Raw genomic sequence first — 26,108 nt, forward strand, 5'->3', positions numbered from 1 at the left:
ACTCATCTTTTGCATCACTTAAATTAGCTCAAGTAACCACAAATCCGAAGTCAAAGAAATAGTTACAATTTGATTCATGAACACAGAAGCCAGGAAATAACTGCCTTCACTAACATTTTGGCTCTACAGCTTAATACAGTTAAAAATATGGCATGAAAAAAAAAATACGGCATGATTGCGACAACATGGATTGACCTAGAGGGTATTATGCTAAGTGAAATTAGTCAGACTAAGAAAGACAAATACCATATGATTTCCCTTAAATGTGAAATCTAAAAAACAAAACAAACGAATAAACAAACAAAAAGCAAAAACAGACGTACACAGAGAACTGATGGCTGTGGAGGCGGGGGGTAGGGGTGATGGGTGGGCAACACAAGTTTCCAGTTATGCAATAAATAAGTCACAGGGATAAAAGGTACAGTGTAGGGAATACAGTCAATGTCACTGTGCTAGCACTGTGTGGTGACAGATAACTACACTTGTGGGGGGCACAGCATTGCATATAAACTTGTTCAATCACTATGTATACACCTGTAACTAATGCAACATTGTGTCAATTAGACTTCAATTTAAAAAATAAAATTTTAGGGGTGCAGCTGGCTCAGCTAGAAGAGCATGTGACTTTTTTTTTTTTTAAAGATTTATTTATCCATTAGAGAGAGAGAGCATGAGCAGGAGGGGCAGAGGGAGAGGGAATCTCAAGCAGACTCCTTGCCAAGCGCGGAGCTGGACACAGGGCTTTATCTCACGACCGTAACTGACATCAAGGCCCCTGAGCTGAAAACAAGAGTCTGACGCTTAACCAACTGCACCACCCAGGTGCCCCAAAAGAGTGTGCAACTCTTGATTTCAGGTGGTGAGTTTGAGCCCACATTGGGTGTAGAGATTACTTAAATAAACTTAAGATTAAAATAAAAATAAATTTTTAAAAATAAATAAAAACATGGTATGACAGTGTTGAAAACTTCTGAATGTTAAAACTTTTAAAAGCAAATCTTTACTAATATATAGGAACAAAGTTAAATAAAATGTAAAAATCTGAAGATGAGAGTACCTTACTGAGAATTAAACTAATAAAATCTGCAAATAATACACTAAGTTATTTAGTGGTATTATCTACCAAAATAACACAAGAATGTTTCTAACTGGGCGCCTGGGTGGCTCAGTCAGTTAAGCATCTGCCTTCAGCTCAGGTCATGATCCCAGCATTCTGGGATCAAGTCCCACATCAGGCTCCCTGCTCAGCCAGGAGTCTGCTTCTCCTTCTCCCTCTGCCTCTCGCCCCTGCTCGTGTTCACTCTCTCTGTCTCAAATAAATAAAATCTTAAAAAAAATACCTCTAACTGTACAGCTAAGAACACTCATTGATCAATATTTAATAAGCACCTACTATTACCAGCCACTGTGCTACGTTTCAGGTCCATAAAGGAAACAGGATAAAATTATAATATACCAGGACTGAAACAGCCTTCGGTAAAGCTGAAACAAAATTATAACGTAACTTTAGAGAAAAAGAATGCCTCTGACATAGGTAATTATTAATAGCTTAAAAAAACAAAGCTTATACTTTGAATGAAATTAACCTTTTATAAAGCCAGTATTGTTAACATCATGGGAAAAGCAAGAGTTAAATGACTAATGGTTACCTCAATTAATAACTCAGTGTTTCAAATACCAGGTTGAATTTCTCCTTCCCTAGATAATCTTTAAAAATATAACGGAAAGGAGCTCCATAATCCATATTCTATACATACCTATATTCCATACCATATAATTTACTAGTCAGTAAATCTGCTCTTCAAATTACCAATAATTAAGTTACAAATCAGAAAACTATAAAAATTAAGACACTACAAAAGTATAATATTATAGAAAATAAATACTTTTGTGATTCTATGCTGCTTATAACTATCTAAACCATCTAATAGCTTTTAAACACTTTAAAGACTAAAATGAAAAAGAATGCACGTAGGGGGCGCCTGGGTGGCTCAGTTGGTTAAGCGACTGCCTTCGGCTCAGGTCATGATCCTGGAGTCCCGGGGTCATGTCCCGCATCGGCTCCTTGCTCAGCGGAGAGTCCGCTTCTACCTCTGACCTTCCCCCTTCTCGTGCTCTCTCTCAAATAAAATCTTAAAAAAAAAAAAAAGAAAAAAAATGCACGTAAAACTGATCACCAAAAATTGGTATGTTTGAAACCTAAGAAGATTAAACTCAAAACTATTAGAAAGACATGTTCTTATTTTTTAAATTGTTTTCAGTTTATAAAAGTGACACATGCTCATTATAGAAAATTTGGAAACTATAAATAAAAAGACAACACATCACCCACTTCTACAGCCCCATTTGTTATATTATTAAAATAACATTGATACCTTTGCATTTAGCCCTTTTAATCTGCATAATGTTTCATTCATTCAGCCAGTATTTCTTGAGTGGCTAGTATGTGCAAAAAGCACTTCACTAGGCAGGAAATATGAGGTGCTAGGCAAGAAATAAAGTCCATAAGAGATGAAGATAATGGGTTGGGGAGGAATTCCACTACTTTAAAGAAGGTGAGGGGCGCATGGGTGGCTCAGTCAGTTAAGGGTCTGCCTTTAGTTCAGGTCATGATCCCCAGGGTCCTGGGATCAAGCCCCTTGTCAGGTTCCCTGCTCTTGCTTCTCCTTCTCCCTCTGCCCCTCTCCCCTTGCCCCTCCCCTGCTCATTCTCTCTCTCTCTCAAATAAACAAAATCAAGAAGAAAGAAAGAAGGAAAAAGAAGATGGTGACACTTAAGCAAATGCCAAAAGCAAAAGAAGAATCTAAGCAGGGATAATGTAGCAAGTGCAAAAATCTGAAAGCAGGAAAGAACTTACTTGCCATGCAGAGGAAATGCAAAGTGTGGCTGTAATTGAGAAAGTCAGAAGAGAAGCATGAAAAGAAGTTAGTAAGACTATCCTGACGGTCAGACCAAGCCCATAAAAATTTAGGATTCTTTTCCAAGTACAATGGAAACCCATGAACAGTTTTAAGGATGGAGATCATATGTTCCAACTCCCATTTTGTAAAAGACCACTCTGGCTACAGGGTGAAAAAAAAAATGGATTAGATAAGAAACAAAATTAGAAACAGGGAGATATGCAGCAGTTCAGGAATGGGTTCAAGTTGGCTTCAGAAAGAATGGTGTCATGAAGACAAAAGTCGAAGAACTTAAAAATCCGGTTTACAGATGGAACTGACAGAGCTTGCAGATTACTTGGATATAAAATAAGAAGAGACAGGGTAAAAATAAAGAATGGCTGCCAAGCTGCAGGCTTGAGTGAATGGGCAGACGGCCATGTAATTCACTCAAAAGCAACAGCAGTATAAATCAAAAGTTCCACTGTAGACAAGTAAATGTGAGGGAGATAATTAAACACCTTGATATATAAATCTGTAGCTCAGAGAAGATCCTGGGCTGCAGACATCAGCATATAGACGGTATCGAAAACCATGCATCTGGATGAGATTACTTAGGGAGACTAGAGTTAGATGAAAGTGCAGGATCATGCTTATTGGGGAACCATGACTGGAATTCTGCAGATTTCTCGTTTGAAACCATGGAGGCTAGAAAGAAGTGAAAAAACATTAAGTGCTTAGAGAAAAAACTGTCAACCCAAAATTCTATGTCCACAGAAAATATCCTTCAGAAATGAAGATGAAATAAAGACATCCTCAGTTAAGGGAAGAACTTGTTGCCAGTAGACCTGCTCTAAAAGAATTCAATTCAGACATAATGGAAATTTTACCAGTAGGAAATTTTGGAACATTAGGAATAAAAGAAATAATGATGGTAAACAACAGACTATTGAGTTCTTAATATATGATAGTTGAAAGCATACAGTGTAACGCCATCTGTAGGGACTTCTCAATGCATGCAGATATAATATATGACAACTATATAACACAGGGAAAAGAAAAATCTGTATGAGGGCAAGGTTCCCATATTTCACCTGAGGTGGCAAAATACTGAATCTAAGTAGTGTGAAAAGTTCAATATGTATATTGAAATCCCTACAGCAACCACAGGAAAACCTATACAAAGAAATACAGCCAGGGGCACCTGGGTGGCTCAGTCAGTTAAGCGTCTGACTTTAGCTCGGGTCATGATCCTGGGGTCCTGGGATCGAGCCCCGCATCGGGCTCCCTGCTAGGAGGGGAGTCTGTTTGTCCCTCTCCCCCAGCTCATGCTCTCTCTCTCTCCCTTAAATAAAGAAAGAAAATCTTAAAAAAAAAAAAAAGAAAAAGAAATACAGCCAGAAACAACAGATAAGTGACTATGAATATTAAAAAGACATGTTAATAATCCAAGAGAAAGCAGGAAAGGGAAAGAGAAGAAATAACAGAAAAATAATATGGTAGACCTAAATCCAAGCATATCAATGGTTAACATTAAATGAAAATGACCTAAATATAATTATAAGCTAGTTTGTCATAATAGATATGTATGATCCAACTATAGGCTATCTAAAAGAAACTCACTTCAAATATAACCATAGAAGTAGGTTAAAAATAAAAGGATGAAAACTTATGTCCACAGAAAAACCTGTGTATGAACCTTCATAGCATTATTAATAATAGCCAAAAGCGGAAACAACCGAAATGTCCCATCAATTAATAAATGGATAAATAAAACAGCTCAGCAATAAAAAGGAAGTACTAAAACATGTTATAACATAGATGAACCTTGAAAACATGTCAAATGAAAGAAGCCAGTCAAAATGAACACATGTTGGTGTGATTCCATTTAGATGAAAAGTCTAGAATTGGTAAATCCATAGAGACAAAGTAGATTAGTGGTAGCCTAGGGTCGGGATGTGAGGAGGAATATGGAATGATTGCTAATGGCTATGGGGTTTCTTTTTGGGGTGATGAAATATAAGAGTAGACTGTACTGATGGTTGAAGAACTTTAAATACACTAAAACCACTGAATCATACACTTTAAATGGGTGAATTTTATATGTGGATTTAAACATTAGCATTAAAAAACATTATGCTATGTGAAAAAGGCCAGATTTAAAGTCTACATATTGCATGATTCCATTCATATGAAATACTCAAAAGAGCATGTATATAGAGACAGAAAGCAAATTAGTGGTTACCTGGGACTGGGGTAGGAATGCCAACTGACTATAAAATAGTACAAGGAACCTTTTGGGTGATGGAAATGCTTTAAAACTGGATTGTGGTAAGGGTTACACAACTATGTACATTTTAAAAAAATTATGTATCTTTTAAAACTTAAGTTTTAGGAAATGTAAATCATAGCTCAATAAAGCTATTTTTCTTAAAGCACAAAAGGTAAAAAAACAAAAAGCAAAATCAGACTTTTGTTCTCTAAAATATATTGTTAAGAATCAAATGATAAGCCATAGACAGGAGAAAATATCTGCAAGTTATATGTCTGACAAAGGATATAGATCCAGAATATATCAAGAACTCTCAAACTCAACAGTATGAAAACAAACCACTCAATTAAAAAATGGATAAAAATTCTCTTCAACAAAGATAATACAGGAATGACAAATAAGATGCTCAACATCAGCAACCATTAAAGAAATGCAAATTAAAACCACAATGAGATACCACTACACACGTTATTAGAGTGACTAACTTAAAAACAGTAAGAATACCAAGTGGTAACTACAGATGCAAGCCAGATGGAACTCTCATAAATTGCTGGGTGAAATGCCAAATGGTACAGCCACTCTAGAAAGCAATCTGGCAAGTTCTTGTAAAACATCACTTATATGACCCAGCAATACCACTCCTAAGTATTTGTCCCAGAGAAAGGAAAACTTACATTCAAACAAAAACCTATATATAAATACTTATGGCAGCTCTATTCCTAACCACCCCAAACTGGAAATAATCTACATGTCCTTTAATGGATGGATGAACAATCTGTAATACGTCCATACAATGGAATACCACTCAGCAATAAAAAAGGAATGAACTACTGATACACACAACAACCAGAATGGATCTCAAAGGCATTATGCCGAACTTCCCAAAGACGCTGGTATTGAAAGCATACATTCTGGGGCGCCTGGGTGGCTCAGTCATTAAGCATCTGCCTTTGGCTCAGGTCATGGTCCCAGGGTCCCGGGATCAAGCCCCACATCGGGCTCCCTGCTCGGCAGGAAGCCTGTTTCTCCCTCTCCCACTCCCCCTGCTTGTGTTCTCTCTCTCACTGTGCCTCTCTCTGTCAAATAAATAAATAAATGAAACTTAAAAAAAAAAAAGAAGGCATATATTCTCCAAAAGACAAAACCACCGTGGTTGCCAGGGGTCAGGAGTAGGGAAAGTGTAACTACAAAGTGAGCCAACGGACATCTGGGGAAAATGATATGGCTATTCTGTTTCCTGAGAGTGGTGGTGGTTATACATAACTATGCATGGGCTAAAATTCACAGAACTTTACATGCCCCAAAAGAGTTGATTTTACTACATGTTAGTTAAAAAAATTTTTTTGAAGTTCAGGATCCAGTACTAAGCCCTAAAGAACAGCCACATTTAGAGAGCAAACAGAAAGAGAAGTCAGCAAAGGAGACTAAGAACAGTCAGCAAGGAAGGAAGAGAAAACACCAAAGGCTGAAAAGTGGGACTGTATGCGGAAGGAGGGAAGGATCAACAGGGTTAACTACCGCTGACATGTTAATAAATGAGTACATAAGAGTATTCATTGCTTTTATAAGCTATATATCAAAAATTTCCCCATATTCTTATAAATCTCCAAAAGTCTTCTTTTTAATGGTTATATATATTTCATCTTGCAGAGGTACCACCATTTCCAATAACACTTACATGTACCTAGTTACAAGTCACCTAATATACCTATATGCACTTCATACCCCCAATTTTTCTCTGATTAATATGACCTCATTAGAACAAATTTTCTAGTCAAAGGAAATTTCAACACTGAGTGGATACATATTTCCAAACCACTTTCCAAAAAGTTTTACCACTTTACACTCACAACGATGTATAAATCTTCATTTCACCAAGGTGTTTATATATCTTTTTTTTTATTTTAAAGGCAAACAGTAACTTGTTAAATTCACAATTCACTTCCCATTTCTTTTGCTAACTACACAGCAACTTATTCCTTATTTCTCATTTCTTTTGCTGTTTATGTTTCCCATTCTGCAAGCTGTTAGAGGCACAAGCAGTAAATCAAAATAAACAAATGGGAAATATACAAAATATAACTTCTAGTAGCACTCTTACCTCTAGAAATGACAAAGAAAAAATTCTGATTCTTCCCTATGTAGGCCCTCAATTTCAAACACCTCACAATTGGAGCTATCATTTTTATAACAGCATGTATTCTTCAAATGGATAGCCACACCAGATGAACTATCCCCCAACAGCCCACCTATCCCTTTTCCTATCAGCATCAGACAGACAGCAGTACAGAGTCCAGTGCACACAGGTACTTCTAAGACAGGGGTCTTTCAAGTAGTATTTTGGGATGGAATGGTAGACCTTAAAACATGTTCAATTCCATTATTATTGAGATGAAGAAAACAAAGCTAGTGTCAGAACCAGATGATCTCTAGGGTGGCAGCTGCCACAGACCTGCCTGCTATTAACCCTCGCCCCTCAGCCTCCCAACACAGCAACTGACTAGAATTCTAAGAAAGCGCAGCACCAATTCCATGTCATGCTACTTCACTCTTAGTTTTCATCTCCTTACCTTTCATGAACTCAAGGCTTTAGGAACAAAAATTGGCCTTTCATTACAAAAACCAATCCCTAATGTTTTTTGTATGTTTTTCTTAATCCAAGAGCTCAGGCCCTCTATTAAGTAGCCCTGGGCTCTGCCATTCAAAAAGTGAGGTGTCAACTTGGTTATTTACAATATCTGAGCATAAAATCTTCATTCGTAAAACAGGAAGAAAATGGTTAAGTACTTTTACGGAGTCCTTAAATGAGATTAAACGCATGTAAAGTGCTTAGGGGAAAACCTGATACCATAACTTAAAACTTTAGTTCGTTCTGTAGTCTGAAAGGGGTGCGTTCCTGCCTGGAAAAGACATCTATTAAAAGATAAGAATAAATGTGTTGGGTTTGAGTTAGACGATCTGTATAGCTAATAAGAAGTCAAAGGTACAGAAAAAAAGCAACTCTAAACTTTTGCAAAAGTAACCCTCTTAAGGTCAGTTAGTAATAGTATAGATGATCTCCCTAGCTCCCATATACTCTCAGTTTTGAGTATATCACAAAAAGTCACAAAAACCAAAACGCTATTTTAGAGGTACAGGTCTGTGATTCATCAGTAGACCTGTACCTCTGAAACAAATAATATATTATATGTTAAAAAAAAAAAAAAAAGAAGAAGAAGAAGAAGAGAGTAGGAAGGGAAAAATGAAGGGGGGGATATCTGAGGGGGAGACAAACCATGAGCGACTATGGACTGAGAAACAAACTGAGGGTTCTAGAGGGGAGGGGGGTGGCAGGATGGGTTAGCCTGATGATGGATATTAAAGAGTGCACGTATTGAATGGAGCACTGGGTGTTATACACAAACAATGAATCATGGAACACTACATCAAAAACTAATGATGTAATGTATGGTGATTAACATAACATAATACAATTTTAAAAAAATAAAAAAATAAAAAGGTAAGAGCAAATAAAAGTAAACAAAACAAAACAAAACCGCTATTTTAATCAGGACCATGCTTACCCTCCTCCTTTGTCTATTCAAATTCTGTATTATCGGGACACCTGGGTGGCTCAGTCGGTTAAATATCTGCCTTTGGCTTAGGTCATAATCCCAGGGTCCTGGGATCCAGTCCCGCATCGGGCTCCCTGCTCAGCGGGGAGTCTGCTTCTCCTTCTCCCTCTGCCCCTCCACCCCGCTCACGCTTTCACTCACTCTGTCTCAAATAAATAAATAAAATCTTAAAAAAAAAAATTCTGCGGGGCGCCTGGGTGGCTCAGTCAGTTAGGCGTCTGCCTTCAGCTCAGGTCATGATCCCAGGGTCCTGGGATTGAGCCCCGCATCAGGCTCCCTGCTCGGCCGGGAGCCTGCTTCTCCCTCTTCCTCTGCCCCCGGCCCCCGCTTGTGATCTCTTTCTGTGTCAAATAAATAAATAAAATCTTAAAAAAAAAAAATTCTGTATTATCTTTCAAAGCGTAGCTCAAGTTCCTAGATTCTCCCTGAACCTGACCTCTCTGACCATTTCTGATTAAGTAATCTCTGCCTTTGCCTAGAACAGCAACTGTCATACTATATTGGGACATCGTCTATAGTGTATTTGCTATTATTTATTACTTCCTTTTTTGAGTGTCTTTTTTTCTCCAATAAGATTAAGTTTCTACAGGTACAGAACCATTGTGTTTCTCTGTCCAATGAAACCCAGCAAAGTGTTTTACTAATAAATAATGACTGGTAAAAAGGATGAACTCATTTAAAAAATTCAGTTCCAAAAATAAATAAAACCTATTAACAGCATCTTTTCCCTTTCTCTACACTAGCGTTTCTCAAACTTTTTCATTACCACTAGTCTAAGGACTAAAATTACATTTAACTAAATAATGTAACTTAATTCAATTTCTCCCTAACAAGAGAAAGTAAAAACTAAAAGGATGGGGGGAAATCGGAGGGGGAGAAGAACCATGAGAGACGAGGGACTCTGAAAAACAAACTGAGGGTTCTAGAGGGGAGGGGGGTGGGAGGATGGGTTAGCCTGGTGATGGGTATTGAGGAGGGCACGTTCTGCATGGAGCACTGGGTGTTATGCACAAACAATGAATCATGGAACACTATATCTAAAACTAATGATGTAATGTATGGGGATTAACATAACAATAAAAAAATTTTTAAAAAAAGATGCAAATATGTAATTTGATCCAAGATATATAATCTGTCTCCTATCTCAATATCACCATCTAATAAAAGGAACAACCTGCAAATTATGTGACCTAAAAAAATAAAAAAATTAAAAAATAAATAAAAGGATAAGATTTTGTAGGGTAGCACTGAGCTTTGGAGGGTCAGAAACCACTGTAAATACCTAAGTTATTATCACCCTTGTTGAGAATGCATGCTCTATACTTAATCAAATCCTCCAAACACTTGAAGGTCCAAATATGACTCATTTGTTCTTATTAGAGTAGGAGCTTTCTCTAATTACAAAACCAAAGATGTCAACATACTTTGGACTCAAAGTTTTCTGTTACAGAGAAAGGAAGAGCACATTTTTCTAAGCAGGGGGTAAGATCATAAACACACACACACACCATAAACAAAGGCAGAGAAGAAAAAGCATTGAGTATTCTAAGTTTTACAAGACCAGACCAAGACATGTGGGAACCTGGGTAGGCTAATAATTAATACATCTTCAAAACAACACTCCTTAAATATGTGTTCAACATTTACTCAGCAAGAAGCCTGAAGTTTGCGCTAAGGGAGAAGGGAAAACAGAAACGAAGACGTAGTCCTGAATAATTCATCTCTGGCCCTAAACTCAGGAGTCCTGACTCAGCAAAAGACCCTGCAGCTAACCAGAATTACCCACCTCAGCAGGCACTTTCCCATGCCCTTTGGTGGTCTCAGGCTCTAGCCCAAACAGCTTATGAAATATTCCCCAACACCACAGATAATATTCTTTACGAGAGGATTTTTAGAAAACAACTTCTCCCTGTTACACTTCCAGTGAACCTTTAGAAATCAACACTCTGGATAGGAGCCCAGCTGGCCCATTCCTTAATCCAGCTCAGTGATTTTGCTGCATGAGAAATTTGGCCTGATTAGAAGAGAAGCCTGGAAATGTATGTGTGTCTTAGTCAAGTAATGTGAGATATTTGTGGGCCAAATGACAGACAACCTTAACATCCAGAAAAAAGAATTCACACTATATTGGGATATAATAGGTAATCATTGTAGATTTGTTAGAAGTAGTAACACATTGATTGTGCTATTTAGAGAAGACTGCTCTAGGACACCTGGGTGGTTCAGTCAGTTAAGTTCTGATTCTTGATCTCAGGGTCGTGAGTTCAAGCCCTACACTGGACTCCATGCTGGGCATGGAGCCTACTTGGGGCGGGGAGGAAAATTTGGGGCACCTAGGTGGCTCAGTCAGTTTAGTGTCCAACTCTTGGTTTCAGCTCAGGTCATGATCTCATGGGATTGAACCTGGTGTCAGGCTCCGGGCTCAGTGTGGAGTCTGCCTGAAGATTTTCTCTTTCTGCCCCTTCCCACACATGCGTGCTATCTGTCTCTCTCTCCCTCTCTCTCTTAAATAAATAAATAAATAAATCTTTTTTAAAAAATAAAGAAGACTGGTCTATAATGCTCCTGATGGACCCCCTGCATTTACAGAAACTAACAAAGTTTGCTGCAGAAAACTAAGCAAGGATAATGAGGGCCTGTTCATGGAATAGACAATGACAAATTCAAGAACTCTTTTGTAGAAGGGAGCTGATAATTATCTAGTAATAGAGGATATAGGAAAGGAAACTAATAAATCTAACTCTGGTTTGGAGCAAAATGAATATAAAGTAACATCCAGATTTCAAAGCCAGAGTTATAAGACTAGAGTATAAATGAGGTATATCCACTGAGGACATTACTTTAGGAGTTGTCAACATGGTTCAACATTTTATACAAAAGGCAAAGGAAAGTAGTAGTATTCCATCAAGATATTTTTTATCAACTAAAAAAGTGGCAATAATCACAAGGTTTTGTATTCAGTTGCCAAAATACTCTTTAATCCAAAACCATTTATTTCTGGATGGTACCAGATAACAAAAACTTATATCCTCATTTCTCTTTCCTTCTTCCATGCATCCTCCCTAGGTGAAATCATTCATATCCATTACTATTAATCATAAACTCTAGGCTATTAGCTCCTGTATTAGTTTCCTACGGTTGCTATTAACAAATCACCAAATTGTTTGACTTAAAACAACAGAAATGCATTCTCTCATAATTCTGGAGGCCAGAAGTCAGAAACCGGTATCACTGGGACAAAATGGTATTGACAAGGCCTCGGCCCCCTTTAGAGGCTCTAGGGGAGAATCCATCATTTGCCTCTTCTAGTTTCCAGTGGCTACCAGCATCCCTTGGTTTGTGGCTACATCACTCCAATCTTCAAGATCAGCATCTTCAGATCTCTCTGCTCCAGCTTCATATCTTCTCCTCTGTATGTGAAGTCTCCCTCTGTCTCCCTCTTATAGGGATACTGATTGCATTTATGGCTCGCTTAGATAACATAAGATAATCTCTCCATCTATAAGGACATCTCCCCTCCCCACTTTTTTTGCCATGTAACATTTACAGGTTCCAGGGATTAGGGCATGGATAGCTTTTGAGGGGGCACTTTTCAGCCTACCATAGCTCCCAAATCCCACCAACCCCAAATCACTCTCCTGGCCAGCTGACTCCTATAGCCTATGGGTAAGTATACTTAGACATCCTAAAAGAACCAAAAACCCATTTTGTTCCTACTTCTGTTTTCATTTCTTTTTCAGTTTAGCATGTGTGCATGCATGTGTGTTCTTATTGTTGTTAATGGCATACCCATTCACCCAGGTATCTAATCCAGAAACTTCATTATCATTCTAGAATCCTCTTTCTTCCCTAATTCCCTCTAACACTATTATCCTACAGATTCCAGCTCCTAAATCTCTCTCAAATCCCTTACCACTGTCCACATTTATGCCCTCTTTATTTCCTTGCCTGAGCTGCTACAAATTCATCCACCTGATCTTCCGGACTTTATTTTCATTCTGCTCCAATCTAATATCCACATTGCCTCTAAAATGGTGTTTTGAAAGGGCAAGACCATCTAGAGTTATGTTCCTACTTAAAACCTTTAAGGGTTTGGGGGACTCCGGGGGAGGGTGAGCCGCGCAGTCAGCTGAGCATCTGACTCTTGGTTTCAGCTCAGGTGGTGATCTCAAGAGTCCTAGGATTAAGCCCCGTGTCAGGCTCCACGGCAGAGTCTACTCGGGTTTCTTTCTCTCCTCCTCTGCCCCTCTTCACCCACGCTCATGTGTGTGCGCTCTCTCTCCAATAAATAAATCTTAAAACAAAAAACAAAAAAACACCTTTAAGGGTTTGGGCTCTCTACTGAAGAGTTAAATTCCAAATGTCTCAGCATGGTATGAGAAAGATCTGCCATGATCTGGCACTTAGCCTCTCCTGCCTCTCCTCACCAGTCTTATATCTTCTGTTCAACCACTTACAACTCTACCAACAGTTCTCTGAACATGTCAATTTGTTCAATCTTTGTTGTTGCTAATTCTCTCCTCCTACAATCTTCCTTTCCAGTTACCTAGTGAACTCATTTAACACAATTCATATTTCTTCTGTTCAATGTTCTCAAAAGTATTTTCCGTCTCCCCTAAAATAAAGTTTATAACTCTACACTGCATCACAATCACACCAATTTTTGTTATTAGTAGTTATTTGTGGGGAGGAAATATTGCACAATACAGAAAAATACAAAGTACTATTATTTGCAATGTACGACTCCAGCCTCACCCCATGTAAGGGCAGGGATTATGTCTTATCCATATCTATTTTCCTAGAACATGTATTCAATAAATATTTGTTGACACATCATTTTTTCTTAATTACAGAAATAATACTTGTCCATTTTTTAGAAACTAAAAGACACAGTAATGAAGACAATTAAAAGCAGTCATGATCCCATCACCCAGAAATAATTACTGATAATGTTCATATATTTTAATCCAGCCTTTTCCTTATCTTGTTCCTAAAGATGTTCCCTAATATATAGTCTTACAGCAATTTTAGCCTTAAGGCTAAAATTAAAACATAACCTACCAATTCCTGTAACTTAAGATTTGGAAACTTGGCAATAGAAGGAATTTAGTCCATAGATTTGTTTGGGAAATGCGCAAATTTGATTTATTTCATTTAGATTTCTGTTCTAGATATTCAGATCCCTAAGATCCTAGATCTGTAGAAGTGATATGGTTTTAAGGAATTTCATAGCAAACTTCATCACTAGGTAGTTAGTTTTTATACATTTATAAAACAAACAACTTTAATTTTCAAGGATGAACAACATTTAAAATAAAACACAAGATGTGATCCATTCCTGAAGAGTCTACCCATTTTGTGTCCAAAATACCAACTGCCCAAAAGTATAAACAGTCCTTACATGTTGTCAAAATCAAACTACAAAGTTTTCAAAGTGTTCAGAGATTTATTCTAAGGAGCTTATAATTTTATTTTTAAATGGCATGCTTAATTATGTACTGGTCTTTATGAAAGAGAAGTTGAAGGCTCCTCTCTCCCTTCCCAGATCTTCATTTCCTCACAAAGTTGAATCAGAAGCTTGGCTTTCAACTCAACCCTCAAGGTAATGGAGGACTTGTTGTAATTTATTATATTCAAGACACTGAGTAAGCCACATTTCCCCCATCTCTTGTGTTTTCCTCTTTTTCTTATTAGAAGGTATAGTCTTTTCATGCAGCTAGAGGTAAGATCTATAATTTGATCCTACCTAATTGTATTTCTTCATTGGGGTCCAAAGCCAAAACTCTTGCTAACAAAGTGTTATCCTGCCTTGCTTAGTTCCACATGCAGATGTCATTCTTGAAAGAGGATCCTGTATGAAGGGAGTAATATAATGTGGGACTTAGGAATTCCTGTGTTCTAAGAGCAGCTCTTAGAACATCTACCTAACAGCACCCACTTCTCGTTATTATCATTTACCCTCTGTTTGAAGGTATAGTTGTCTTTTTTTTTTTTAAAGATTTTTTATTTATTCATTTGAGACACAGAGATACAGAGAGAGAGAGAGCATGAGCAGGGGGAGAGCAGAGGGATAAGGAGAAGCAGGCTCCCTGCTGAGCCAGGAGCCCGATGTGGGGCTCGATCCCAGGACCCTGGGATCATGACCTGAGCCGAAGGCAGACGCTTAACCATCTGAGCCACACAGGCGCCCCGAAGGTATAATTGTCTTGAGATAGTATTAGGATATGCATTTGGGAAAGAGTCACCTAGCCACAGTCAGATCAGACTCTTTAAACAGATAAACGTTTGCATTTAACAATATGATCACTAATTTTCCTCTGTATTAATCACTGTATCTTGCACATAGTAGGCCCTCAAGGATTTTTAAATTAATGTTCACAAATTTCTACCAGCATGAAGTTTTCATGCAAACTAAAAATAACTCAAAGCAATTCTAGCCCTCTACAGTAGGACTGTGAGAGTTACCATTTATGGAGCACATACATACAAGGCACTTTACACACTTTAATTGATGTATTATAATTTATAATACCATTACATACAGCTCTGAAAGATAGGCATTATCACCACCAACACACAAATGCTCAGAAATGTTAGGTAACTTATTCAAGTTCCAAGAGTTGGTGAAGCCAGTATACAAAACCCTCACTCCTGTCTAATTCCAAAGCCCATGCTCCTTTCACAATTTCAGGATACCTCTCTCTTTCAATAGAGAGTGATACTAAAACCGGAAAAAGTCCTTTTACCTTCTAGAGAAGAATTTCAGAACAGCCAGACTCCCCAAGTGAAATGACTGATTCCTCTGTCCATCTGTAAGAATGACATTTAAGAATCAAACCTGAGGGGCGCCTGGGTGGCTCAGTCATTAAGTGTCTGCCTTCGGCTCAGGTCATGATCCCAGGGTCCTGGGATCGAGCCCCACATCAGGCTCCCTGCTCGGCGGGAGGCCTGCTTCTCCCTCTCCCACTCCCCCTGCTTGTGTTCCTGCTCTCACTCTATGTCAAATAAATAAATAAAATCTTTAAAAAAAAAAAAAAAAAGAATCAAACCTGAGAGACTAATTAGAATGATAAACACGTGCTTACCAACTAGTCCATTCCATCACAGAAAACTGAAAATCTCTGCCATTTATTCCCGGCAGAATAATCACAAATTTTTCCAGAATTAATGCACGATGACTCAGGGAAGAGTTCTAAATATTTGTATGGGTCATGCCAGAATCCAGAATGCATGCAAAAATATAACCTCTTCTCTAATTAACTGGACAACTTTCATCTCTTCTTTGAACAATCTTATGTAGACCAAAATGGAACAGATGGTATCTTTTCTTTTGATTTGTCCTCGAAGAAAGGAAGAGCTGAACAAAAGTCTTCCCTTAATGTATGGCTCATCTCACAAACATCACAACCAAAAAGTAATGTATATGTGGGTATTCATTAGGAAATAATTCTTATTGTTCTTAAGGTCCTCTAACCTTATCTTTTAGGACACCTGTCACTGCCCTGCAGATAACTTAGTAACATAACAATCCTTTCAAGTAATGCTCAAAAAAAAAAAAAAAAAAAATCAAAAAAGCTGCTTTTTCCTGTTTCAGATCCATGGAGCTAGTTTTCTAATTATCTCTGAAGAGGCATGTCTATGTGCATATACTACACTCCCTATACTTGGGTCCTGGCTGCAAGCTTTTTCCTGCTGAACTCAGGTATTTCCCATGGCATTAACTAAGAGAAACAAAGACCTTATTCATGACCCTTATTTCAGCAGCTACTAGCTGTCCAAAGCAATAGAATCCTCCCTGCAGCATGAGTGTTAGAGGTAAGAAGAAAAAAAACCATAGTTCAAATTACGAAATTCTTTTGGGTTTAGTGCTCATATTAATATATACATTTTGTTCAAATAATCTATAAAAATTATGCTCAGGATTCAATCCCTATGATTTCACTGCAAAACTCTGTATCTCCAGCTTAAAACAAGACTATCATTGAAATTACAAAATTATTGAAAAATTTTAATGATATACCTTTGCTAATAAAGCTCTCTATTAAAGTTATTTTTATTTGGACATCTGTCAGGATCAAACTGTGAGTCCCTAGTATGCTAAGTACTACATGAATACTATGTATTCACATGACTGTGTACTATGACTCACAGTAAAGTTGACTATTATCACTGGCTTAATTTATGATGCAAGCTAGAAAACCCCAGGGCAGCAGAAAAGTATGCATTAACACTACCACAACTACCAATAATGTCTTCCCAGACCACTAGTCCAAATATCAGGTGAGAGCCACAGAGCATTTAAAAAAGAAAATGAATACTTTAGAGGTATCTCAAGATAAAAATACAGAATCCTTAAGAGCATGAGCTAGGGAAGTTTCTTCACCAAGACAGATGGGCCCAGGTCAAGAAAGGAGTGGCTTTGTGTATTTCAACTATCCCAAAGGTACAACTAATTTCAATTTTCCTTTTCACTTTTGCTAGATTTCCACTGATTCTATCCTGATGACAGAAGGATAAAATATTGTGCTCAGTAACATCTGTAGGACAGACGAAGAAAGAACATAAATCAGACATCAAAATTCCTCCTAGATGGTGGGCAAGATTGTGAGGAAAAGGAATAAGGGACAGAAAATAATAAGAGGCAGGGGGGGGGGAAAGCAATGTTATACTAACCCCATAGGAACAAAACTTGAAGTTTGGACTTTTTTTTAGATTTATTTATTTATTTGAGAGAGAGAGAGCGTGCAAGCCCAAGCAGGGGGAGCGGCAGGCAGAAGGAGAAGCAGGCTCCCCACTGAGCAGGGAGCCTGACATGGGGCTCCATCCCAAGACTCTGGGATCATGACCTGAGCCAAAGTCAGACGCTTAACCGACTGAGCCACCCAGGCACTCAAAGTCTGGACTTTTGAGCACCATACCATCTAGTAGAGAATAGAAGACAGAGAAAGAAAATTAAAACCTAACTGTTGCTGAGTACTTGCTTATATAAGCCAGGGAATTTACCTATATTATCACTAATTCTCATCTTAACACTGATATAAAGAGACTATTATCCCGTTTCTCAGATGAACAGCCATGTGCTATAATGCAGGGAGACAATTTTGTGAAATTTTAAAAAGATTTATTTATTTATTTGTTTATTTGTTTATTTATTGAGTGTGTGCACAAGTGGGGGGACAGGCAAAGGGAGAGGGAGAGAGAGTCTCAAGCAAAGCTTGATCTCACGATCCTGAGATCACAATCTGAGCCAAAATCAAGAGTCGGAAAAAAAAAGGGGGGGGCAGTCAGACGCTTAACCAACTGAGCCACCCAGATGCCCCTACGGAGACAATTTCGGAGTAAGATTTGAAATTCTACCTCTAGCACTTATGAGCCTTGAAACTATGGGTAATTAATAACTAAAAATAAAGCCATCCTATTATCAGCAAGGCACAACGGAACCATAATAGTCTTGCAAAAGCATATGTGCCTTATTAAATATTCTCCTATGCCAAAGATCACTTGCCCTCGGCTGCCAAAGTCAGAATGTTTTGAAGGTCCCCATAATTGCCTGATTAATTTGGCTTTCTGTACTTATGTAGTGAAATTGACCTCTGACCTATGGCTAGAAATGGGTGAGTAAAATAAGGCCTCTTCCATGATGGGGGCAAAGAGGGTAGAGAAGGACTTCAAGAAAAGATAAAGCCAGACAAAGATATCACAAGAAAACAAACAAAAAAGAACAGACCAATATCCCTTATAAACAAAGATGCAAAAATCCTCAACAAATTACTAGCAAACCAAATCCAGGAGTATATTAAAAGGACTATTCACTGTACCATGTGGGATATATCCCAGGAATGCAAGGTTGGTTAAACACACAAAAATCAATGTAATACACCAAGTTAATAAAATAAAGGGGGAAAAGCATATGATTATCTCAATATAATTCCTTGTTACGTGAAAAAAAAATTTAAAGCATGCATTCTTGATTTAGATATGTAATTTCTGGGTTTTTCTTTTTAAGATGTTTAAAAGTTATGCTTTGCAGAACTCTTCCTAGTTGTGTTTAACAAAAATATATAATAATATTATCTCTCAATTATTGAGTATCTAACACATGTGAAGTGTTAGGCACATGAAATTTGATTTAATTACAACCACCCTGCAAGGCAGCTGTTATAGGAGTATGAACAGGCAGAACACAGGTAAGAACATAAACTCTGGAGCCAGATTCCCTGGGTTTGAATCCCAGTTCTACCACTTACTAACGGCGTGACCTTCATTAAGTTAACATATCTGTGCCTCAGTTTCTTCATCCAAAAAGAGTGTAATAGTAGTACTCCTCTAGAAATGAGTTAAGAATTAAATGTTGATTGTATGTAAAGACCATAAAACAGTGTCTGATACGAAGAGCTGTATAAAATGTTATTTAGCTGATGAAGACAAAAAGGCTAAATAGAAGGAATGTACATCAAGCCCTACCTTCAAACCTTAACAATGAAATTTGTCTTTTTTAACTAACAGACTGCATGGGATGCCTGGATGAAAGCTGGTTTCAATTTAATGCAGATAATATGCACACTCTAAGTACAGATAGTCTTTAATCTGGAATCCTTAGAACTTGATGTCCAAGATCAATTAATTTTCTAGTTCACAGAGAGGGTCTATGCTAACCCCTTCCTTTTTCACAAGGTAATGCATGGTAAAATTTAGTCACAGAGTACATGAAGATTATCACATCTTGCTGGTGAAGGAGTGGTCAGTAGTCCTAGAAAAGACTGTGGCTCAAATATACTGACGGTTGTTTCATAAATTATCAGTAACAGATGTTTATAATGGAATTTCTGGCTCAGGTGATATCTTGATTTTTCTGACCATAAATTTAAGAGATTACTCTGTTTTAGAAAGAACTAGAAAATACAGTGTGAACTGTGCCTATCCCTTCAAAATTTGCTGTTTCTGGTTGTTTTTGTAAGGGATTATCATTACCTTGCAGCCTTCCTGAAAATCTGATTAAAAGCTGTAAGTAGATACACTTTTTTATACTTGGCTAACACAGAATAACACAGAATTATATTAATCTCTCAAATAACCTGGATTGATGTGTTTAAATGCAGGCTTCTCTGAAGTTGCTTGTATTGATACAAAATCATTTCTTACACAAGTACTCTACCTTCTGCACTGCTCCTATATATCAAAACAATTCTTAAACAAAATGAGGCTTTGAAAAATGTATCAGTATATATCTAAATATCGTATTAGTATGTATCTAATTGGTACATATCTGATTATCAAATTCTCCTAATAATCCTATCAGGTAAAGAACTTAACCAAGAGTATACAGATTTGCTCCAATTTCCTTCATCTTCCCTATATGTTATATTTTATGATAAAAATTCATCTTTGAAAGATAATACTGAGACACAGGTCTTTTTAAAATACTTAGATATGGGGCACTTTAGTGGCTCAGTCGGTTAAGTGTCCAACTCTTAATTTTGGCTCTGGTCATGATCTCAGGGCCGTGTGGGGTTCCACGCCCACCTTAGAGCATGAATTCTCTCTCTCCCTCTCCCCACCTCCGCACTTCCTCTCAAAAAAATTAAAATTAAAAAATAAAGTACTTAAATATATTCTTTTTTTTTTTTTAAGATTGTATTTATTTATTTGAGAGAGAGAGAGAAAGCATGAGCCAGGGGGAGGGGCAGAGGGAGAGGGAGAAGCAGACTTCCCACTGAGCAGGGAGCCCGAGGCAGGGCTAGATCCCAGGGCCCCGGGATCACGACCTGAGCCGAACACAGATGCCCAACTGACTGAGCCACCCAGGCGCCCCTTAAATATATTCCTCAATAAAAAATATTATGTACCTTATATGACAATTTACAATTTTTTTCAATGTAATCATTTAATCCAGGTTTTCTCAACCATGACACCACTGACATTTGGGCCAGATAGTTCTTTGTTTTGTAAAATGTTTAGCAGCATCCCTGGCCTCTACCCACTAAACATCAGTAGCCCCCTATCACCACTTGTGACAACCAAAAACGTCTCCAAAGGTTATCTAAAGTCTCTTGGAGGGCAAGTTGAGAACTACTGATTTTATCTTTACAACAATCCTATGATATACAAAGCTTTGACAAAAGTAATAACTGAGTGGTATACAAACCCAAGTTTTCAGACTCTGAATCCAGGGCTCCCTCCTCTACAACACACCTTCTTCCCCTTATATGCCCCCAACTCATAAGCCACAGTAAAGAAAACATGTGATAGTGTGACATTCCATACAAACATGTGCAAGTGAAATAAACTCATAAAACACTTTTTACTACAGGTGATGCACTCATGGTCTCTTTCCCTTCCCTCTCTACCTTCTTAACTGCTGGTGGCTTCCCACTGAACTGATTTCACAACCTGCAATTGGAAAACTACTATCCCAGGCAATAAAATGAGCCAATCTGTTGTATTAGTATTCTAATTGTTTCAACAAGATTTTCAACATTAAGAGATAGTACAATAAGGTGCTCTAGTTAATCCAAGTCACACCTAGATGATCTGAATCTTCTCTTCTCAGATTTTGTTGCTCTGCCAACAAAACCCCAAACTGAATGATTCCCTAGAGTGAGTTCTGCAGCTTAAGCATACACAAGAATCACCTGAAGGACCTGTTGGAAAACGCAGATTATAGGGCGTCATTCTGAGTTTCTGACTTGGTTGGCCTAGGGTGGGACCTGAGAATATGCATTTCCAATCTCACCCAGAACTGATATTGAGGCTAATGGTCTATGAATCAAACTTTCAAACCATTGCCCAGAACTTTCTTAGAAATGGGGATAAGGAGATGGATGAAATAGATGAAGGGGATTAAGAGTACACTTATTGTGATGAGCACTAGGTAATGTACAGAACTGTTGAAAATCACTAGGTTGTACACCTGAAACTAAAATTATACTGGAATTTAAAAAAAAAAAGAAATGGGGACAAGGAGTCATAAACAGAGAATATTTTAAAAAGAGGAAGATTATGATAATCTACATAACGCATCCCAAATTAAGAGTTAATATATTTTTTAAAGATTTATTTGAGAGAGAGAGAGCAGGGGGAGGGCCAAAGGAGAGGGAGAGAGAGAATCTTAACAAGGTTCAATCTCATAACCCTGAGATCATGACCTGAGCCAAAACCAAGAGTTGGATGCTTAACCAACTGAGCCACCCAGGTGTCCCATTTTTAAATGCTTATTTCAAGACTTAAAACTAAATGAATTATATGTGTGTGTGTGTGTGTGTGTGTCGTTGATAAATAATGAATAGTTATCATGTGCCACACTATTTGGGATAACATGCGAAGTATTTCCCAAAGTGTGTTCCATAAAAGTAGGTTAAGTAGATGTCACAGGCCAAGTATTCCCATTGTTAATAAGATTGGAAAATGCTAAATAAAAGCAGTTCTACAACAACAAAAAGTCTAACTTATTAGAGCCAGTAATATACTCATGTTCATAGTAGCCCTCCAAAAAGCAGCTACATCATGTAGCCTACCTCAGATTTCTTTTCACTGAGCATTTCAAAAGACCAGTATATTCCAGGGAATGCACTCTAAGATACGAATTAAAGGGGGAAAAGAAAGGCTTAGATACAGCTATTTGTCAAGCACTTCATGTACATCAATTAAAATTTTCTAATTTTCATATAATCCTGTCAGGTAAATAATTTGTCCCATATCACAAGGTGATTTACAGAGTAACCCACATTTATTTATTTAATTTTTTTTTAAAAGATTTTATTTATTTATTTGACAGATAGAGACATAGAGAGAGTGGGGAACACAAGCAGAGGGAGTGGGAGAGGGAGAAGCAGGCTTCCCTGCCCGATGCGGGGCTCGATCCCAGGACCCTGGGACCATGACCTGAACCGAAGGCAGGCGCTCAACGACTGAGCCACCCAGGTGCCCCCAGAGTAACCCACATTTAAAACCCAGCTGCTGGTCTATCTCCGAATTCCTGTGACACTGTCTTTTAGTAAGAAAATAAGAAAAGTGATGGGAACAAGAAACACTACTTACTGAGGATATACAAAGGCCAAACAAAAATGGGTGAAGACACTAGGAAAACATACACACACACACACACAACAAAACAAAAACACCAGGTATAACTACCAAAGAGGTTGTATGAATGGCAACTAGGCATATGAGACGGTGCTGGGCGGCAGCCATTAAGGAAATGCAACTTAAAACCACCAACTACCACCACATGCCTGTTCGAATGGCTAATATAAAAAACACTGACAATATCAAGCGCTGACGAGGATGCTGACCAACTGGATCTCTCATACTTTGCTAGGGAGAACATAAAATGATATAGCCACTCTGGAAAAGTTTGGCAGTTTCTCATAAAGTAAAACATACACTTACCACATGACCCAGCAATCCCACTGGTCAGTGGGTACTTCACCCCAGAGAAATGAAAACTTCTATTCACAAAAACCTGTACAGAAATGTTTATGGCAGAGCTATTTATCACTGCCCTAAACTGCAAACAACCTAAATGTCCTTCAATAGATGAGTGGTACATACACACAAGGGAACACAAGCAGCAATAAAAAAGGAATGAACTACTGACATGCACAGCAACTTGGGTGAGTCTCAGAGATCCTGTGCTGAGTTTCCAATAGACACCAGTCTCAAGAAGTTACATGCTGCACGGTTCTTTTTTAAGTGACATTCTGGAAAAGACAAAACTACAGTGATAGAGAACAGATCAGCGGTTGCCAGGAATGACGAGGTGGGAGAAGACAAGACTACAGAGGGAATGCACAACAAAGTTTTAAGGGATGATGTAATTGCTCTGCTGATTGTGGGGTTAAACGAATCTACAGGGGTTAAAATTCATAGAACTGTACAAACAAAAAAGTCAATTTTACTGTATAATTTTAAAAGTAGAGAAAAAAGGCAAAAAAGTTGAAGCACATTTCACACCAGTTACAAGAAAAAAATCAAAACCATGTCATAAATATCACATGCACAAAACACTAAAATTTAGCAATACCTACAGATGAGAATTTGTGGCTTAAGAATTTAAAATTTCCATACTTATTTTTAGATATAAATACCCTTCTGTTCAGAATTGTGACAGAAGTTTAGAGGAAAGATCCTTCCTAAACACATGAAATTTGTGGAATTTAACATTCCAACATCTTTGCATCTTAGCAGAGACACATCATTGCCTATGTTGTTATGGCAAAAGATAATGAAATATCTAAGGGATGAAAGGAATGTGCCAATCCTCTTTCCCTCGTGGAATTCCCAAAGTCAATGTAGCTGGCACCTGGTATAATGACTTCAATGCTAGCTCAGAGCTGACATTCCTAGGGAAGGACTCACAAATAAACCTAGATCATTCCTAAAGATCTACAATACAATCCTCTGTAATCCAAGCAGTCAGCTGTTTGAGACTATGGAAGTATGTAACAACTGCTTTTACACACACACACACACACACACACACACACACACACTTTTCTGTGCATGGAATGTTTATGAATGTGTCTGTATACCCAGAAAGAAACAAAATAACTCAACCCACAGGAAATACTGAAATGCCTAACTCTGAATAATACATTGGTGATTACTGAAATATTTATTGAACATCCACTTTGAACCAAGCACTATTAACAAGCACCAGGAATATATCAGTAAAATGGAAAGATGAAATCTGGCTCTCACATATCACCTCTAGTTTAAAGACAAGTCTTCTATATCAACCATCTGAAGCAGGTAAAGTGAATGAGGATTAAGACATTCCAAGTAAAGTGTGATTAATGATAATAAGCTGCATAGTATATTCTATAAACTGGGGAAAGAAAAAAAAAAAAAGTGTGGCCCAAGGCTTTTTTTGGGTGGGTAGGGGGTGTGTGCATGAAATGAAGTGCTAAGAAAATTAAAGTAGGAGACGGCGCGCCTGGGTGGCTCAGTCGTTAAGCGTCTGCCTTCGGCTCAGGTCATGATCCCAGGGTCCTCGGATCGAGCCCCGCATCAGGTTCCTTGCTCGGCAAGGAGCCTGCTTCTCCCTCTCCCATTCCCCCTACTTGTGTTCCCTCTCTAGCTGTCTCTCTCTCTGTCAAATAAATAAAATCTTTAAAAAAAAAAGAAAGAAAGAAAGAAAGAAAATTAAAGTAGGAGAGGTAAGCAAGGACCAGACCTTGGAGAATCTTGACTGCCACACCAAGAAGTTCAGATTTATTTTGTTGGCAATTAGAAGCCATTAGAGAACAGTAACAATTTCAAGAGTTTTTCTTTCAGACAAACAGGTACTTTGAATTTTCTGGATTATGGAGGAAAGGAAAAATAGTTAAACCAAGGAAATAAAAAACACACAATACACACTAGGTCAGAGATAATAAATAGTGTTTCTCTACTTCAATAAAATAATATATTCACTTATTAACTCTTTTCCCAAGGAATTCAAACAAAGAACATCCTAAACATTGTTAACATTCACTGTTTCATAAAACTAAAGACTGATGAGATGTAGTAAAAAGAAGGGGCACATGCACCCCTATGTTCATAGCAGCAATGTCCACAACAGCCAAACTGTGGAAGGAGCCGAGATGTCCTTCAACAGATGAATGGATACAGAAGATGTGGTTCATATATACAATGGAATATTACTCAGCCATCAGAAAGGATGAATACCCACCATTTGCATCGACATGGATGGAACTGGAGATTATGCTAAGTGAAATAAATCAAGCTGAGAATGATAATTATCATACGGTTTCACTCATATGTGGAACATAAGGAATAGCATGGAGGACCACAGGGGAAGAGAAGGAAAACTGAATGAGAAGAAATGACACAGAGAGGGAGACAAACCATGAGAGATTCTGGACTCCGGGAACCAAACTGAGGGTTACAGAATGGAGGGGGGTGGGGGAATGAGGTAACCGGGGGGGATGGGTATTAAGGAGGACACATGTTGTGATGAGCACCAGGTGCTGTTCACAACTAATGAATCATTGAACACTACATCAAAAACTAATGATGTACTATATGTTTGGCTAACTGAACATAACAAAAAAAAAATTAAAGACTGATGACATATTAATTGAAAAATTGCCCTTGTTCTAACATTCAAATCATATATAAGTGAGAAAATGTGACTAAAGTACTCCTTGGCTGAAAACAGTTCAAATTAATTCTCTGTGGCTTAACACCATCTCTTCCCAGCCCTAATTCCACTCCCTTAGTTTGGGCCATCTTCATTCCTCACCTAACTTCCTGCAATGGTCTAATAACTGGTCTCTCAGACTCTGGTCTTCTCTAACAACATTCTAATGTGCATAAACATTCTAATGTGCATAAAAGATT

The 26,108-nt window shown here is 37.9% G+C and overlaps 1 protein-coding gene across 4 annotated transcripts in view; it reads right to left on the minus strand.

The window, feature by feature from the left end:
• ABL2 (ABL proto-oncogene 2, non-receptor tyrosine kinase) overlaps window positions 1-26,108 on the minus strand; it is a 112,954-nt gene that overhangs the window by 32,939 nt on the left and 53,907 nt on the right. The gene's annotated exons all lie outside the window — the stretch shown is intronic.

Source organism: Halichoerus grypus, chromosome 7, assembly GCF_964656455.1.
Source record: "Halichoerus grypus chromosome 7, mHalGry1.hap1.1, whole genome shotgun sequence".
NCBI lineage: Eukaryota > Metazoa > Chordata > Mammalia > Carnivora > Phocidae > Halichoerus > Halichoerus grypus.